General features: G+C 36.3%; 1 non-coding gene across 1 annotated transcript; it reads right to left on the bottom strand.

Annotated features, from left to right (window-relative positions):
- Positions 1-6231: 6231 nt before the first annotated feature.
- On the bottom strand, positions 6232-6338 carry LOC145103547 (small nucleolar RNA R71). The gene has a single exon (XR_013706632.1). It is a non-coding gene; the product is annotated as a small nucleolar RNA R71 (small nucleolar RNA).
- Between the last annotated feature and the right edge of the window lie 14272 nt (positions 6339-20610).

The raw sequence follows: 20610 nt of genomic DNA, 5'->3' as shown, positions 1-20610 counted from the left end.
TAATGTCAGCTAGGGATGAGCATATGGACCGGGGAACCGGCCGGAACCGGAAACCGATAGAACCGGTCGGGCCGGGACCGGGACGTTATTTTTGTGGATTTTTAGAATCGGGAACCGGTAGGAACTGGAACCGATATAATCGGAACCGGTAGAACCGACAAAAACCGTAACTGTATGATGCTATTTTTCGAGGACCGGTTCCAACATTTGAAGATACGACAAGAACCGGTAGGAACCGGGAACCGGTGGAACCGAAACCGGTAGACCCGCCGGGCCGGTTCGGTTCTTGATTTTGGCCAAATCCATCACTCTGAGATTATTCAACCCTTACCACATGTGACTTAACATATTCACTTAATAGTTAACTCACATCTGATAGAACCCATTTTGAACGATCGGTGGATGCAGAATAAAAATATCTCGAGATTTAATGTGTATAAAAATATATAACATGAAGAACATATAATGATAATTTCATAGATTAGAATAGATAAGAGAGATAAAATGTAACATTACAAGAATATTGGTGGGAGAGAAGACTCTCCCTTGGTGGGAGAGAGCCCACCACTTTCTCTCTCTAAAAAAGTTACATTTTTAGTGCACACGCAAGAAAAATGACAAACTCTCCCTTTATATAGGAGGGAGAAAAATACACACCTACAATATAATAAAAAGAAATAAATAACCATATTATCACTCATTATTTGTAGAGCATTTCCATGCTCCAACATTCTCTCCCTAAATGCTTACAAATGATTTGTGATATAATAAGTGATACAAGGTTATAATACAGTAATCCGTTTAGCAAGTGTGGTAATAAAATGAAACATAATAAGAACCAAATGCTGAAATGTCTCTGAAACTCTAAAGTGTCTGTGATGTCTGAAACTGGCCATGAATCTCTAAATAGTGAAGGTCCTCAGCTTCAAAGCACCACTAATGAAGCAGAAAAATAAGATCCAAATCTTCAAAGTAGTCATAAGCACCATGAGCAAGAAGAAGATCACCATGAGCAAGTAGAAGATCCAATAAAAGTAACACTTCGGCTTCAAAAAGTCTTGAAAACATCTTGAGTTCTCGAATCATAATACACCAAAAATTCTTCAAATAATAACCTGCTAAAAATGTGAAGCATCCAAAAAATGAAGTCCGGATAATAAATAATGTGAGTCCAAAGACATGGTCTAGCAATGCCAAAAATTTGATCAAAAGATCAAATATAAGTGCCACGTCACATCGCCAAAATATTCTTCATCTTCAAAATATCACAAATCCAAACTCGAAAAAATCATAAGATCTGAACCTGATGCAAACACAAAGAATCATCCTGTGATGGAGTCCGAATAATTAATAATTTGGAACCGGGAAATATCTAGTAATGCGAAAAATTTGATCCGTGAAACCAAAAATAAGTGCCACATCGCATCACTAAATAAATCATCGTATTCAGAAGTCTTCAAAAATCCAAACTCAAACAATCATAAAATCATATCTGGATGATATCATAATATTCTCTCCCTATTTTTGATAACCAAAGACCGGATATCAAAAATAAATATATCATCTGGATAGAGAGTGTCGGATACCAAGAGCTAAGAAGGCTCTCCCTAGATGTATGAAGGATCTCAATAAGACACGAGAAATAGAGTAAAAGAGATACTATGCGGTCATCAGAAGCTGGGTGATTCAGTTGCTGGAGGCTGCTCGAACAAATACCATAGAAAGGATAATAACTCTACATGAACAAATAATCTCTGTTGTGCCGAAAAGATACGAAAATACCTAAACCGTGGTGTCGGAACTCTCAAAGTGGTCATCAATAGAAAATATAAGTCCACATGCTCAGGATATATGATTCATCAACCGAAGATCAAAAGCGACAAGTCATAATAATCCCATAAAGTGAAGAATACGAAACAACTTTGTTGATCAGTCGCCGTTGTGGTGCAAGTGTGACAAAGAATAATATGAAGTCCAGCTGCGTTATGGAGTAATCTTCATGGAAAGAGTAGAAGTCTTCCATAATAATTGGAATGAAGTGAACCGATGTGACTATCTAAGGTTGGGTTGTAGAAAAAATTGGGTTTTAAAAAAAATAATTGGTTTTAATAAAAAAATGGCTAAATAAAAAAATTGGTGTTAAAAAAAATTGGCTAAATAAAAATAATTGTTGTTAAAAAAATTAACTAAAAAAATTAAATAATAAAAAAAGTTGAAAAGAAAAAAATGGAGTTAAAACAAATAAGAAGGTTTAAAAAAAGAGGGCTGATGAGAGGGAAGGAGGGAAGAAAAAAATAAAGGAGTAAGGGGGGAAGGAAGGGAAGAAGGAAGAAGAGAGGGGAGGGGCTGAAGACTATCCGAAGTTTAGAGGAAGGTTGCGGATTAGAAGGAGGTGGGTGCTGATGGAAAGCTGGGTACCGTAGTCAGTGGGGGGAAGTGAAGAGTAGTTGCAGACGGATAAGGCTACGGATGATGTGAAGGAGTAGAACCGACCGCAATGCGAAGAAGGGGAAAGTAGTTGTGGTTCAAGACTGTAGTAGGCGTAGACTTGCGGTCAGCACTGACTGCGGTCTGAGGGAAATCCGAAGCTGTGGTCTCTCGGTTTGGTTAAGAGGCTGCGGTACCAATGTCTGAGAGGCCTGAGAGGGGCTACAGACCAAAGGTAAGAGGGGCTGCAGAGAAAGGTTGAGTGGGGTATCGAGGAGGCTTATTAGGAGACTCTGGTATGCAGTTTTTGGCTGCGTATCGAGGGTCCGAGAAGGGCAGAACAGATGACGAAAAATGCTATTTTTCATGAGAAAATGATGCCAAAAGGCCATTTCTTCATATTTTAATAAGGGGAACCTCTTTTAAAGCATTTTGGGTCAAAAAGAGGTATTGGGAAGGATAAAAGAGGAGTCTGCAGGGGTTTTAAGGGGACAAAAGTTGATGAGAAGGGTCAAAGTCACATGGTCTTATCTTTTTGAGGGAGTAAATAATGAAGTACTCTTTATCCAAAAGAGTAATAAAGACATGGTGCTTTTTGCAAACGACTAAGCACGTCTAAACACCTCATAATAAAGATTCATAAAACTATGTTAGAGAAGAAAGATATGAATATCATACCTTTTGTGTAGAACCAAAAAGGTTGCTGGAAAGAAAAATCTTCAAAATAAAGTGCTTTTCTCCACTTTCTTGAATAATAAGCCCATAATTTGTGTCTTTTCTTCCACGAATAAGAACATCTCGTGGAACAAATCTTCAACATTTTTAAGACCACAAAATTAATTTCTTCTCCCATTTTTCTTCATTTCTTCAACAACAAAATTATAGGAACATTAAGAACATGATTTCCAACAGAAAATTTGGATGAACATTAGCAACAAATTTATTCTTCTAAGCATGAATCAACACTAGAAAATAGAAAACTCATCAAAAAATTTCCGGTTTGGACTCGAAGATTCTTGCAAAAACACCGAAAAATCTTCAAGATAATCACCGAACGGGAGTCGTTCCCTTGAACTAGTCGCTTGAACCTTCAAGGTACGGCTCTGATACCAATTGATAGAACCTATTTTGAACGATCGATGGATGCGAAAAAAATATCTTGAGATTTAACGGGTATAAAAATATGTAACATGAAGAACATATGATGAGAATTTCATAGATTAGAAAAGATAAGAGAGATAAAATGTAACATTACAAGAACATGGGTGGGAGAGAAGACTCTCCCTTGGTGGGAGAGATCCCACCACTTTCTCTCTCTAGAAAAGTTACATTTTTAGTGCACACACAAGAAAAATGACCAACACTCCCTTTATATAGGAGGGTAAAAAATACACACATACAATACATTAAAGGGAAATAAATAACTTAACTATCACTCATTATTTTTAGAGCATTTCCATGCTCCAGCACCTGATTCATGTGAGCTTCCAAGATCTCGTTCTTCAAAAATGATTACTTTTTGAAAAAAACTTATGCATCTAGTAGATGCATAGTTCGGTGGTTCACTCCCTAAAAGGGAGTTTGCTGTTGAAATTTATTCTCTCTCTCTCTCTCTATGTATATATATATATATATATATATATATATATATATATGATAATGCCATATTTATACATATGTTTTGAAGAACAAGGACTAAAAGCGACAAGAGATTGAACTTTGGAGGCTTGGAGAATTAGAAAAAAGAAAATCCATGAAAACAGCTGAAGCCTCGTCGTGGACTTCACTTACACGATGTGGAATGGGCAATTCTGAAAGTTGAGTACACGGAAAGTCAAAATCCTTGCCCGATAAGGATTCATCCAAATCCACGACGTGGAATTCAAATTAACGATAAGAATATATATCCTTGGTACTTACAGGTTTAGGAGGTTGGCTGGAGATTAGAAGTTCCAGAATACGAATTTCAGAGGAAGATTAAGAGAGAAATCAAGCATTGATACTGGAAGAAGGACTAAAAGATAATTACTTTACTTTTGATTTTGTACAATTCATTAAGTCTTTATTGACTTTAGCTATGAGTAGCTGAATCTAGCTACTTCTGCTAGCTAGATGAAGCTGGAACTCATGGTTTGGTTATGTTAATATAGATTTTCCTAGTTGGTTAATGTCTTATGTTGATTGTTTATACCTAGCATGCTTAATTTGATACTAGATTGCTTAAATTCATATTTTGTGTAGTTTATTGACCATTAATCTGCATGAATTTGATTACCTAGTAATTTAGTGAACATTAGATTATTAGAGCTAAGATCGAACCAACCTTAGATAAGTAATTAAAGTATTGAATTTGGATGTGCTGGAGAACACATATTGTGACCATAATTGTGTTTCTTAACTCAATCTTACATAGCTCCAATCACATCTAATAATTGAGTATGTGTTAAATTATGTATGACCATGCATATATCTACCTAAATTAATTCAATATTATTAAATTTGGACTTGAATTACTAATAATACATTAATTGGTCACCAATGGAAATTGTCATAATTAATTGTTAAACCCTCGAGGGAAAGTGGATTGAAACTAACATAAGTGTTTTTAATATTTGACTGAATTGTGTTTGAGAATTTAAGTTTGTCTAAACTTGAAAAATTAGATAAAAACCCTTTTACTTTTGTTAGAATTTTAGGTTAACTTAATAGTAAGTAGGTTAAATAATTAATTCTGTTACCTATGTTCGATACCCGACTTTTATACTATACTATTTGCGAAAGGGTACACTACCCTAGGTCGAATAACTAGTAGAATAGTAGGTAAAATTAGGTGTAGCTATTTGCACGCATCAAGTTTTTGGCACCTGGGGAACGACTTATTTGATTGTTGTTTTATTTGTTTTAGGTTAATCGATCCTTTTTGTGGGGTAAAACCTGCAAAAAGTTAAGTTTCTCCATTAGTTTTACGTTTTTATTTTATTTTTAGTTCCTGTTTAGATTTTCTGCGACAACACGAGGTGGTGCTCTTTACCACGTCGTGGTGATCAGTCAGTAGGCGATTTTATTTAGTTTTTGTTCATATTTATTTATTTTTTTTTTGTTTTATTGCAATAGTTCATGACTAGAGGTTCCAAAACACCTTTGGTACCACCACTTGAAGATCCAGAGTCGGCCCTTCACAAAAAGATGAATAAAAACGTAGAAGAAAACCAACCACCAAAGAAGTCGCCTTTCAAAGACCTTAAATTGGTTTTTGGAAAGAAGAAGGGGAAGAAAGTTGGAGATTCGAGCAATGAAAAGAATCATGAAAGCAAGTTTGGAAGCTTTGAACAAAATCCTAATCCACAAGAATTTGAATACGAGTCCATACCCGAATTCGAACTAGAAAAGACTGAACCCAAAAACGAGCCAAAAAACGAGATTGCAAACATTGAAAATATGTCCATGTGAGCATACAAGAAGAGAATCCGAGAGGACACCTGTCCTGGTTTAGTACAACCTGCAATTCCCACCGCTACATCATTCGAGTTGAAAGGACACATTGTTACTGCACTTAAGGACATACCATTTTCTGGGAAGGATCATGACGATGCTTACAAGCACCTAGATGAGGTCAATGACATTACAAATTATTTCAATGTCCTGAATGTTCCTAGAGAGATAGTTTTGTTAAGGATGCTTCCCGTTACTTTTAAGGAAGTTGCCAAAGATTGGTTGAAGGCACTACCACCCGGTGCAATTACTACTTGGGCTCAAATGCGTGAGAAATTCCTAGAACAATTCTGCCCACCATCAAAGGTATCTAAACTCAAGAAGGCAATAGCCAACTTTGAGCAACAACCAGGTGAGTCGCTTTATGAGGCATGGGAGCGATATAAAGGGTTACTAAGAAATTTACCTCAAAATGACCTTAACATACAACAAGAAGTGTCTATCTTTTATGACGGGGTGAATGTCATGATGAGGCAACTCCTTGATTCTTAAGGACCACTTACGAAGAAAAATTTGGCTGAAATCAAGGATTTAATTGAAGGGTTCTCGAAGCATTCTTGTGAGTACCACAATCCAAGACATGATAGAGTTAAAGGAATTGGGGGAGGAAATTCTGAAGACATGGCTGCTGTACTAGCCATGCTAAATACTATGGACCGAAGAATGACCAAGATGTACCAATCAATTCATGCGATTAAAGTTGGTTGTGAAAGATGTAATGGTCCACACTTAACAAAAGATTGCCACTTGGATGAAAATGGGAATAAAAAGGTGCAATTTTGCTACTCGAGTCGAGATAAGTATGACGAAAATTGGAGGAAACTAAAGAAGGAGTGGTTACCATATGAAGAATATAAGAAGCTGAAAGAAGAAAATTATAGGCAGACTAACCGAGGCTTATACCAAAAAGAACAACCATCTCCTGAAAAGAATGTTGATCTTGAGTCTATGTTACATAGATTTATGGAGGCTTCTGAGAAAAGAAACGATGAGACCGATGCAGTGATAAGGGAACATCAAAATATTATGAAGGACCAACAAACTTTGTTAAGAAATCACCAAGCATCGATCCAAAATATTGAAGTCCAACTAGGTCAACTAACTACTTTTATACAAGAAAAATTATCTCCAAAGATTTATGAGAAAAAGCCTCAATCATATGTAATGGTAATAGAAACTGAAGAGGATACCATCTTTGAGTTCCTTGAAGCACTAGAAGTCGATCCATCTCAGACCGGACCAAGCTCGAAGAAGTTATGATTAGAAGGAAAAAATGTTGCTGAAACACCAAAACCAGGACGTGGGAATTCAAAGACCACGACATGGCCAAGGTCTGATCAGAAAAGCTTTGATAATGTGCAAGCTTATCATCCTCTGCTTCTGTTTCCTTCACGAGCTCATATCCATCCACTGGAGCAGGAGCATTTGAAGTTTATGCAACAAGTGAATGGTATTCTAATAAATACTCCTTTCATTGATTCATTATCTAAGGTTCTTGAATATGCAAAGTTTTTGCAAGATCAACTTGACACTCGCCAACAGCTAGAGAAAAATTCCAAGGTAATTCTTAGTAAGCAAAGTTCTAAGGTGATTAAGGGAGAGTTACCAAAGAAGATGTGAGATCCTGGACGCCTCACTCTTCCATATGAGTTTGGGAATAATTTGAAGACTTATGCTTTAGCTGATTTGGGAGCTAGCATAAATATAATGCCTTACTCGTTCTATCAAAAGCTAAATCTTCCAGGTTTGAAGGCTACAATAATGACAATTCACATGCCCATTCGTTCAGTGACTCATCCAAGGGGCATTGTGGAAGATATCTTGGTAAAAATTGAGAAATTCGTGTTTCCAATTGATTTTGTCGTTTTAGATATGAAAGAAGACGCCAATGTCCCAATCATCCTTGGTCGCCCTCTACTTAATACTGCTCGAGCCCTAGTTGACATTCGCGAGTCAAAACTCACTTTGAGAGTTGGAGATGATGAAGCTACTTTTGGAATAGAAGATGGTTTTCAAGGGAATGATGTTCAAGGTGAAGTTTTCAATATCGATGAAGAAAATGAACTTGAAGAATTGGAAAAATTAATGGAGGAAGCGATTCAAGAAGTTAAACGCAAAACCTCATCTTATGGATAAGAAGTTACTTCCAATGAGAAGAGACTAACTATGGATAAGAAGATGGTGCCTGTGGAGCTAAAAAATAAAGAAAAAGCAAAACCTCATCTTGTGGAAAATAAGGGAATTAAGAGAAAGTTTGAAGAAAATGATGCAAGGGGTAAAAAAGAAAATTCTAAAAAGGCATATATTAGACGAGTTCAAGCGTACAAAAGAAGGTGGAAGGAGAAAAAGATACAAATGGTGGGGGACACTCCGAGAAATTCAACGTGAGGTGGAACGGAGTCCGACTCATGACTCCAATAAAAAGAAGCGCTTCTCGAGAGGCAACCCGAGCTCGGTTTGAATTTCTTTTCGTTTTGCATTTTTTTGGTTTTTGCATTTTTAGTTGATTTTTAGGATAATTAATCATCTAAACAAATTAAATATTTTAGAAATGGGTGAAAATCAAGTGCCAGGTCCTTAAAAATTGAGTGGTAAAATAAATTAAGGTTTTTATAGTAAAATGGAAATTTTTTGTGTAAAACCTCGTCACCACCTCGTGTCGCAAAAGCCACCTCGTGGTAAGTTCATGTGGCCCAATAATTTTAAACCCAACAGATGAGCCCACAACGTGAAGTTGAAGCCCACAACGTGGATTTTAAAAAGTCATGGGGGCGGACCAGTTTATACTAAACCCTTTGACCAAAACTACCTTTACTCTCCATACGCACGGAAGAAGAACGATATCCCCACATCCGATTTCCTGCCATTTTCTTCCAAAATGTCTTGCATTTTTTGTCTCCTCACAACAGTTGGTAAGTATTACATCCACTGATTCTATAAGTTTATTCCCATTTTATGAATTTGGTGGTTAGGGTTTATTTAGAGATGAAATACCCAAAATTGAGTAGTTTGATAATTTCCCATTGCATGTGCGATATAAGACCTTAGATTGATGAAATTAACAAACCCCAAGATCTATTGTTGGTTAGTTTTGACCACATTTGGACCGATCCAGATTCATGACATGGACTAGTTCCATGCCGTGGAGTTGAATCCCACGACGTGGAATCTGGGCGACCAGTTTCCTGTTTTGGTTTACAATTTAATCTCTTGGCTGTTTCGGTTTGTTTTGTTTGTTATTGTTCAATTCAGAAAAATGGGTCCTCAAAGGGAAGTTCCTCAAGCACAAGACACTATTGATGTGTGAAGTATTCACCCACTCTACCGGTTCCCTCAAAAACTTTCATGTGCTATGTTGAATAATTATGAAAATCATTTGGGGTGGTTGTATAACCGCGAGTTCGCAATTGGTCCTATTATGGATTGACCATGGTTACCCGGGGTTGGAATGGTTGTGGAGTTGGAAAGGCATTGGACAAGAGTATTTGTGGGAGATGGATTTTCATTCACGTGTAACGGGTGGAGGAACCTCTTTTCTATTCAAGAACCCATTTATCGGGAATTGTCGGTGGAGTTTTTTGCTACCATAAATTTTGAGGATAAATCCACCGATCCCAACTACAATCGGGCACTTGCTTTTTGATTGGGTGGTGTGTATCGCGAGTGTAGCCTTAGAGAATTTGCATGGCGCATGGGACTATACACCGAGGAGGAAACACAATCGCCAATTTTTGTGCTATTTTTACAAGGGTGTGTTCAAGATTTCTCCTCTGGGATTATTGATGTCGAGTTTTGGAGAACCATTTCGAATCACGATTACAATTCTACTAATGCAAGCAAAGGACAAATCCAGAATCCCGTTTATTACTTTTTTCATCGCCTCGTCACCTTCTCGATCAATCATAAAAGTCCTAGAGATAAAGTGCCCATTCATAATTTATTTCATTTGTAGAGCATAATTACACCCGCTATTTTTTGTGACAATCCGTATATGCTTGCGCGGTTTATGTGAAGGAATGCAACTAATTCTAGACCCAGTAGTCCCATTATGAGTGGACACTTAGTCACCCGACTTGGCCGGTTTTATGATATATTGAGTCCCAATTTTTTTTAGGAATATCATGCATTTTCAGGACAATGACTTAACTATCCTATTTTTTTCTATAATGCGGGTTGTGGTGAATGTTGGAGGAGCTTTTATAATACCACCCGAGGATGATGAACAACCCATAGGGCAAAAGGGAGAACAACATAGGCCTAGAAGGAGGAATATGAGAGCCCGAGGAAAGAGGGGACAACCACAACAACCACCTCAACCATTTGAGTGTGGGATACCGACCGATCCATTTCAAAGTCGCGTTGGTTTATATTTGGACAATCTTCGTGGAAGTGGCATCTACATTACCCAAGTGCTCGATGCTTTATCTACACAAATGAATATGGAGCGACCTCCCATGATACCACATCATTGCCTGTATATTGGGAAGAGTTATGGACGAGACAAGGAGACAGGGCAGGAACTAGTGGAGCTCAAGGCGATGACGATGATTATTAGTTTCTATTTTTATGTTTTATTTGGTTTTTGAAGTTGTTTGTTTTTCCTTTTATGTTTAAAACTTGTAACTGAATGATGCAGAATTATTTCCTTTCTTCTCTATAACTTGTTTTGTTGCAGATTTCGTGAGTTTTTGTGAGCGAGAAGTTAAGAGTTAGAGATAGAAGTTTCCGAGAGAGGACGTGTCTTTTAGAGTCATAATTCAAGACCCACTTTCTTTGATAAGTGAGGGGTTATATTCATTTGATAAAGAAGTAGTGAAGAGTTACAATGTTTGAGAGTTTTGATAACGTCTAAAGTTATTTAATCAAGTTGCATCTAACTTGATTTTCAGAATATGTAAACCGAGACATCCAGTTTCCACGACATGGACATCACTACATGTCGTGGATTAAGTTTAAATCACAATTTCAGAAAACGTCATTACTCGTTGCTACGTCATGTATTCCTACACCACGACATGGAATTAAGAAGTTACATTTCTCTTATTCTCTACACCATGCATTGTGGTGTATGCTTTCCCACATTAGTCTATTATACTTTGAAGATTTTTCTACACCACTCTTATTGAAGATTCAAGTCTCGAGTTCATGTTTTTTCGGCACCTTACGTATCTCACTCGTTCAAGATCCAAGTTCCATATGTGAAGAAGTCCAAGTTCAAGATGTTCAAGTTATCCACACTATTCAGTAATCGATCTCACCATTACTACCCCAGGGGAGCCTGTTCCTTTTTCTCTCTTTTATTGCTTTTAAATTATTTTATGCGTATAATGAGGGCATTGTATGTAATTAGTGTGGGGTAGGGGTCAAAAGGGTAAATTGCTAGAAAATTTTAAAATTTAAAATTTTGAAATTTTTTTGACATAGATTTGAAACAATAATCTAAATTTAATTCTAGTAATAATTAAAAACTTAAGTTGCTAGTGTTGCGTGGATGATCAGATGAGAGCTCAAATGTTTAATTGAGCCAACATATGTTATAGTATATTTGTGGCTTCCCATTCCTAGTGAAAAGTCATGAGTTATAAAAAGGTAATCTGGAAGCTTATATGGAATAATAACTTTTGTAGCATGTACCTGAAATCTATCCAGGAGAGCTTATATAGTCATTGCACTTAGACTAATACCTTTAGCCAATAAAGGTTGAAGTTAAGCTCCCTTGCTTAAGCATGTAGGTTTTGAGATGAAAAAGTGAGTTATATAGAGAGAAAAATTACCGAAAAGTTGAAGAATTTTGGAGCAATCAAAGTATGAAGATCAAAAGATCAAAATTCCAAAGAATCAAAAGTTGAAGATGTGAAAACAAAATAGATCTAGCATTTATGTTTAAGAGTTCCCCATGCTATGTTAGATAGTTGAAGAACCTTGGAAAATAAAATTTTCATGTATCGTAGTCAAACATAGATCTAAGGTTTCTAGGGTTACATGTACACCTTAGGAGTGTTATAATGCTCAAAACCTTTAGTGGTATCAGAGCCTAGACTTGTTTGTTTGACACTTTATGCAAAACTGTGAAAAAACTCACTTTTTCTTCACTCTGAAGCATGAACTCGCCGAGTCCATGGGGGGACTCGATGAGTCCATGACTAAGTTCATCCTACTCATCGATTAGGTTTGTGCACTCGACGAGTAGGAGTCCCAGAAGGCAGATTTTCGAGTTTTGCTGCTGGAAATGGACTAGAAACAATACCCTAAATTGTTTTGGTCTTACAAAACTTGTTTTAGATGGTGTAATGGTTATGCTAATCCATTTTCAATAGCTATTATCAAACTTTCAAGTTTTATATGGTTAATTTTATGATTCTTGAAATTGTTGATATGTATGTTCATGAACTTATGAGTTTAGAAGATCATAGGAATTATTTGTAACTTGCTTGTTAGTTTATTTCTTGATCATTTTGTGTTTTAATGGAATCCATATTTTGTCCTCAAGTTATGGATTATTAAAAATCATTCTTTTAAAGTCTATTAAAGAAAACATAGGTTACATAAAATGAAAAGTCACTCATTTTATTAAACCATTAACTCATAAGTTATGAAAGATGAAGAGTTTTAAAAGTTACAAAACTTGCCCTCAAGTTTTGGAACATGTAAAGTCACTTTAAAAACTTTAGTTCCAACCCCTAGAATTTTAAAAGTTAAATTCATCCCTTATACTTTATAATGTTATAAGTTAATAATAATTATATATGTATAAGAACAAGTCGTTTTACCGTTAGTAGGCCTCATTCACGAAGCCGGTCTATAAGGGGGTTATATGGCTGTTGCCTATAAAATGGCAGCTTAATGGGTGTCCACTCTCACCCACCGCTTCCTTTGACTGTTGGAGGGTCGTTAGCCGAACGGGTAGGAAAAGGTAGGCAAAGGGTAACTTAATGTTTATCATAGTATCGATGGAGCGCGTGTGGTTAACCGGCACATCGATTAAGGGGTAAACATTAAGGGTACCAAGTAATTTGCATGGTTACTTCACACCTTCTTTTGTGATCCTCGGCATCCCAGTCACAATAACCTGAAGGGCACACTCGAGTTTGAAACATGACATTGAAAAGTTCAATGAATCTCAAAGAATCTAGGAGTTTCAAAACCAATTAAAACCTAATAATTTATTTCGTTTTTCATGGTGGAAGTTGGTGAATTGTCATTCACCTACCTTCAATTAAAACTTAATGGGTATTATATTAAGGACTTAAATAAACTAACTTGAATATCTCCCATTGTAGATGTTTGGTTTAGAAAACTATGATCTTCCCAAATCTCATGGAAATCATACTTCTCTACCTTCACCTCCTCCATTTATTCTCCCTGACCCACAAGCGCAAAGGCTTGAAAAATTCAAGGTCACTCATGCCCTACTAGCAATGAAACATAAAGATGGAAGACCTATGTGCACTCATGTATTAGGAATGAAGTCACACATTGACAGGTTGAGAATGTTGGGTGTCGTTGTCCCAAGGAAGTTGGCTATTGACTAGGTTCTTCAGTCACTTCCTGAGTCATGTAGTGAGTTCATTAAGAACTACTATTTGACAGATCACGACATGGCCCTAATAGATCAATCTTATTTTCTTGTTGCTGCTAAGTCAAAAACGATGTGGCGCAATGGTCAAGCAAATATGGGTGGAAGGTCTATTTCTCAAACTTCCATAGAGATTGACAATGGTAACATTGGAAGTCTAGAAAATCTTACTCTTCCCAATGGAAAGGGATCGACCTTGGTCAACCCGGTTGACCAAAAGGTAAAGGGAAAAGCTAAGTCTGCGATAGTCCCGTGTTTGATTCCCAAAGAATCTATATGTTTTCATTGTCAAGAGAAAGGGAATTGGTTGCGAAACTGCCCTAACTACCTGAAAGATCTAAGAGAATAGGAAAAATCGAAACGGTTTGACTCTTCTTCAAGTAAGTCCACTATCTAACTCTGTTAAGTTCCTTATTGATGATTCTTAATACAAAATGTGACTCGGTTACATTTTGGTGTTTGGCAGGATCAAGCAAAGGGAAGGAAACTTAAAGAAAGAGTATGCTGAATCTGATCGTGACGATGGATTTCAATCGCATGGTTCGGAGATCGGATTCTTGAGCTACTACTTAGGAGTTATGATAGATTGCTAGAAAATATGTAACAACATAGTTTTCATTTAAAGTTGCATTGTAAGGAAAAGTTTTTTCCGCATTTATAAATAAATAAAATTTTGTTCTATTTTATTATATATCCTTGCAATGGCATTTTATGAAAAATTGATGTTTGTATGGTTCTAGCAATAATGGAAAGGTGAATTTGATTCTTTCATTTGTGGTAGTGTCTAAATTTACCAAATAAAGAAGATTCTCATCAACCAAGTTTCAATTGGACTGAAACTTGGAATCATGCAAGTTATATACTATGATGAATCAAATTTTTTGTCTTTGGAAAATTAAGTAATTCCTTGTTTACATGTATATGTGAGTCAAGTGAAGGACTAAGGCATCCAGTACACATTCTTGCACGCTGGTCAAGGCCCACCACAAAAGATCGATAAGACTACTCGTCATGATTTACTAAAGTTGAGTAAATATGGTTATAATTACCGGAAACATTGGAAAAGTTTCGATGTATTGCAGGACGAATGAGAAGAATCAAATTAGGCAGAAAGATAAAAGTTTCTTAAATCTGAAAAGATGGGAGAGTACTTTAGTATCATGTTTTGTGATCATCTTAATGATTAAGAAACCATATCACAATTGATCCTCTAAGGACATCTTAGTGCATTCTTATGGCTAAGAAGAGGAGTCATGAATTGTTGAAGTGGTTAAGTCAAGAAGATGAGTCATACTTCGTTCCAAAACAAGTCTTAGAGTCATACTCCAAGATTGTAACTTGAGTAACATATCTTAAAGAAAGGTTTATAACACTTGTCAAATGTAAGAGTAAAATGTGTCCTACTCTTGTACATTTGAAATTGGTAAGTTGTGATGTTTTGGATAAAACAAAGACCAAAGGCCAATTGTGTGAAGTGTTAATCTTGATAAATAATCTGCACTTTATCTTGAATATTTGGCAAGTGAGTCTCATATGTCAAGAGGACAGTGGGAGTCTTAAAGATCTTGAAAAAGCTTCTAGATCTAATCAAGAAGAAAAACCTATAGTTTATCACTAGCACACGAATTGAGGTTTATAACCTATCGTGTTGACATATTCCTATTTCTGTACCCATTCCAATTAAAGTTGGCTTTGCATATGAGTTCTGAGAGTTCTCAATTGGTTGCATAACAACTTGGAAGCAATGGCAGGTTCTTGTGCTACCAGGGGGCAAGAAGTTAAGACTGCACAAGTTCAATCCATAAGTGTTTGGATTTGTGACTAACCTTGTCTGGTGATTATGGTTTTGACAAATTCACATGGATAGGAACACATACACCATAAAATCTAAAGTGTCATAAGGTTTCTCTCCGACTCATGAAAATGATGGTGATGAAACGCTTTCACTAAGTAGATTTTAACTAGATAGCAATTGTGATATTTGCATTCTCAAAGTCGTTAGTGGAGCGTGTGTGGTTAACCGACACACTAACATGGACTTGTGAGAAATGGAAAAGGTCTAAACATCAAGACTATGATTACGACATCCCTTTTTCATAGTTCTGAAACTGTTTAGATACACATGTGTGATATCTAAGGAAAGGTGTATGATTTTGATAAAGTTTTATCGAAGCATCTCGTATCAGAAATATGAACTTTGGTAAGAAGGTTAATAAAGTATTGATTTCTAGAAGTCCAGCTAATTTCTGAGTACATGTCAAAGCTAGTAGGAGCATAAGTGTTATACTAATAATCATCATGCAAGTGGGTGCATGATAATTATAATAAGTGTTGCAAGTTAGCAATGTTAATTATAGAAAACAAAAGGTTTCAATTGGGAAAAAGTTGTTTTGGTATAATTAAGGGAGAGGAAATTATACTTCATTTCAATTTTAAAAGCTTAGATTAAGGTTTTAATCATCTTTAGTCAAGGTTATATATATGAATTTTATGTTGGAATGGCTCAACATAAGGAAATTCTATATATGGGTCCATTATTTGCGTTCTAAAATTCTATTATGATTATGGCATCCCTTTTCATAATCTGAATTTTGAGAAATTGTCAAATATAAATAGAAATATTATAGCAAAAGACTGGTCTAGTATCATGTCTTTATGAATCGTGTCCCATATGCTTCGGATATAGGATCGATTGCATGTGCTATAATATTCATCTGTTCTAAATTTTTCCAAATGCCCAGAGAATTAAGAGGGAAAAAGTACTAGAACTATATATGACTAATTTGAGTAAGCAATTGTCGAGGACAATCTAAGGTTTACCAAATATTGGTTGCTCAGGGACAGTTGAAAGTATAGTGTTAATTTTTGAAGGACCATATTGACATATTCTGAAAAGAGGCAACTCTTGTTCAGGAGTAATAGTCAAAAGGGGAATATGGAAATGTTCCCATAGGTGGAAGTTATTCATTAAATATGTGTAAGATTAGGAAACATAAGGCAAGAAGAATGTTCAAAGCAATGAACTTTGAATATGAGACTTCGTTTCCATGGAGTTGATCTCCATTGGAATACTTTGTAATGTCTGTTGACAAGTTTTTGTGAGTTTGTGCATAATCATTACAAGAGGACGAATGCATATAAGTTTAGAATCTAACAGATTTAGGTAAATGGCAGGAATTTGGAATGTTTGCATTTGCGGTAAGGATTTAGGATTGTGAAATGAGTATCATTGGAATTATGTTCAATCGATCTATTTCAGATAGTAAAGATCATAGACAAACTTAGTGTGCATACTTGGTTTATGGCATGACTAGTGGTTAGAAAAAACCATAGTGTACATGCTTGGAGCATGGGACAACTATTGTTTTCATTCAAGTATAAAGTTGATAGGTTGAAACAGTATGCAATGAATAATGTGTAATCAATATGGTGATAAATAAAATATGTTCTATTTATATTCATAAGTTTTGAGACCATATTTGATTCAATTATTCTTGTGTTTCACTTTGCATGTTTTGACTTCCAGAATAAGTAGGTCATTCTTCCCGAATGACTAAGTTATTCAAACCATTCACAGTCGGTTATATGTTGGAAGTAGATATGAATCAAGCCTGTCATGTAGCAGGATTGTAGATGTCCAAGGTATGGGACATAGCAAGAGTTGCTGCAACATTCATGAGTGCTCATAAGTTATGAGTATTGGATTCAACCCACGCTCACTGGTATCACTTCATGGAATTTATCTCGAGTGATCGTGAAACGGTAATATCATATAAGTCTTCAAACCTAGAGATAAGACTTGTTGCCTATGAGTTGGTTATACATTGATTGTACGAAAATGCATTGGTAACTCGATGTTATAAAACGTTTCATTGAGTATGATTCAACAAGTAGTAGAACAAGCGTATGACTCGAAGTTGATTTGTTCCTTCTTGGATTAGAAGCGATATCTGGGCCCCTCGATGATTTTGTGTTGACCCATGTACCGGGCCCAGTCAGAACTAAATTGATGTGTTCAATTAAGTTCTATGTCAAACAAATTGGAAATCGGGAAACAAACTGCTGGACAATAAGTAAGACATTGTTCCATGTATTTGTCTGGCTGATATCTAGAATAGAGGATTATATGATCACTTATCTTAAATGGTGTATCATCATCATCTCAGTTCCGTGAGACCTTGAAAGAGCTACAATTGCTGATCGGTTCCTAAAGCCACTCTTGTAGTTATAGTTATTAGACTTATCCAAATGGGAGACTGTTGGATTAGGTGTCTAAGTTCATAACTACTTCTGCAATGTACTTAACCCAATTAGCATGGTCATTTTGGGTTGCATGGCATTGCAACACTTGGATAGACTAAGTGAGAGAAAGGACACTAAAGGATTATTAATATATTATAAGTTCTAATATATTAATAATATTATTTAATTAGTTTTGATAAAAGAATTAATTTGGAATTAATTAACTGATCAAAAAGAGACTAATTAAATATATGGGGTTGATTGTGTAAATCATCTATTCTTGTATAGTGGGCTAATGATCTATGTTCTGTATGGATTGGTTTAAAACCCATAAGGTGCTCCATGGATAATCCATGGAGGTTACAAACCCATGGATCATGGAATATGAAAATCCATGAAAATTAGGGTTTACATGGTGTAACCCTACTTGTGCCACAACTATATAAGAAGCTCCAAGGCAAGCAAAATCAGCCACTAAGTGAAGAACAAGAGGGCTATCCGATTTTGAGGTGTTAGTGAACTTCTCTCAAGTCTATTCCAAGAGTTGTAGTATTGCGTGAGACATTTGAGGCATCACACTTGAGGTGCTAGGCTCACAAGGTTCTCAAGGAATACAAACTACAAATGGTATGTTCTTCTTCTAGCATTTATGTTTAAAAGTTCCCCATGCTATGTTAGATAGTTGAAGAACCTTGGAAAATCAAATTTGCATGTATCGTAGTCAAACATAGATCCATGGTTTCTAGGGTTACATGTACACCTTAGGAGTGTTAGAATGCTCAAAAACCTTCAACATCGACATCTGAAGACATGGAGAAACGAAATATTTGGCTTCTGACCATTCATTGCTGCATACGGTGTCATGTTGAGTCGTCGATTGATGATACTTCTATTTTGAGTGAAGCACGCAGTTTATACTGCTTCAGCCTAGAGATAGAGTGGTAGATTTGCGAAGTTTAGCATGGATCGAGCAGCTTCAACAAGAGTTCTATTGCGTCTTTCAACTACATCGTTCTGTTGTGGAGTGTAAGGAGCTGAGAAGTTGTGGTCAATTCCTTTCACGGTGAGAAATTTTTCAATGGTGGAATTGGTGAATTCCAAGCCATTGTCACTTCGGATTCTCCTAACTTGGAGTTTGATGAGAACTTCTATTCCTTTGATAAAATTGATGCGTTCAGAGGTTGTGTCTTATTTCAGCCTTAGGAAGAAGACCCAAGTGAACCTTGTAAAGTCATCAACAATCACAAGAATGTATTTCTGATGATGAAGACTCTCTACAGTGGAAGGGCCACAAAGATCAATGTGCAGAAGCTCCAATGGTTCCGATATTGATTTTTTGATAATAACAAGATGACCCTTCTGCGCTTGCTTTCCACACTCACAAGCAGCACAAAAATGATCATTTTCAAATTTGAGAAGAGGTAAACCTCTCACCATTTCACCGAATACGAGATCAATCATGTACCAAAAGTTTAGATGAGCGAGCCTTCGATGACATAACCAACTGACGTCCAGAACAGCTTTGGAGAGAAGGCATAGTTGCAGTTTGCCAATAATCATGTTGATGTCGAGTGGGTACATGTTCTTGTTGCAATTTGACTTGATTAAACACTCTTTTCGGTCTTCAGTCATTACATAGTTGTGCTTATTGCAAAATTCAACAAGTTGATTTGAATCAGTGAATTGAGCAACACTTATCAAATTATGTTTCAGGTCAACGACATAGGCCACATTTGAGATAGAGATATTTTCATTGGTGATAATTCCATAACCACGAATTTGAGAATTAGAGTTGTTTCCATATATAACATAACCAACATTTGGAGAGAGCTTGAGATCTCGCAGAAAATCTTTTTGCCCTGTCATGTGCATGGAGCAAACACTATCAACATACCATATTGTTTCTTGCTCCGAAGTACAAAGTGCCAGCAAAATTAGTGAGTGGTGGAGCTTTTAGGCTCCGAGTTAGGTTTAGGGACATAGATACGGGCTTTGGACTTTGATTGTGACTTAGGACCAACTTTGTGTTTCCTGGGAATGTTTCTTGAGTTCTTAGGAAACAGACAAAAGGTTAATGTCTTTTCATCTATCTAGTAGTCATATTCAATGACTTGAGGGTTAGAAACAACATTCTCTAGACTTTAGGTTTCCGAAGTGGTGGGAAAAACTGTGACCATCGGAACTGGTGTTGTATCAATGTGAGATTTGACTTTCCATACAAGATGTTGCTTTGAAGATATTGAAAAATGTGTTTTTTCAGCTATTTTTGATTTGCTTGATGACACACTTGTTTTGAAAATTTAGGTTTAAAAATTGTGCCATCAGATTTAGCAATGAAAGCGGATGAAACAGTCTGATGAAAGGTGTTTTGAATAAACATGGTATTCACACAAGATTTGGGCTGATTGGTACTGACCACTTTCTTTGGTTCTACAAGACTGAGAGAGTTAGAAGGTCTCTTGAGAATCTAAGTGGGTGTGAAGGAGCTTTGACTATGGATTGAGGAATGAAAATTCCGAGATACACTCTTTTTGGACTTCTCAAGGAATCTTGAATTTTGTTTAGTCTTAACTTCCTTTTTGTGTGCATTTCGAGCTTCTAATTTGGGATCTACAATATCCTTCCTATTTAACATTGGCTTTGTTTTGGATTGAGATGAGGGTTTTGAAGTGTGACCTACTGAAGGATTATTGAACATAGGCTTAATGGGAACCAAATTTGTTTTTGAAATTACATGTGGTTCAGAATCACATGAGATTGTCTCATTGACTTCACTATCTAGGGATGCCCAAACACACTATAATGGTTTAGGTGAAGTTGATTCCGGAAAGATTTCCTCAACAAAACAATTGTTAGGAGGGCTGAGGTTCGGA

This window comes from Lactuca serriola, chromosome 4 (genome assembly GCF_051521515.1).
Source record: "Lactuca serriola cultivar US96UC23 chromosome 4, Lser_US96UC23_V15, whole genome shotgun sequence".
NCBI lineage: Eukaryota > Viridiplantae > Streptophyta > Magnoliopsida > Asterales > Asteraceae > Lactuca > Lactuca serriola.
The sequence above is the reverse complement of the archived record's forward strand: the minus strand, read 5'-3'. Positions and strand labels throughout refer to the sequence as shown.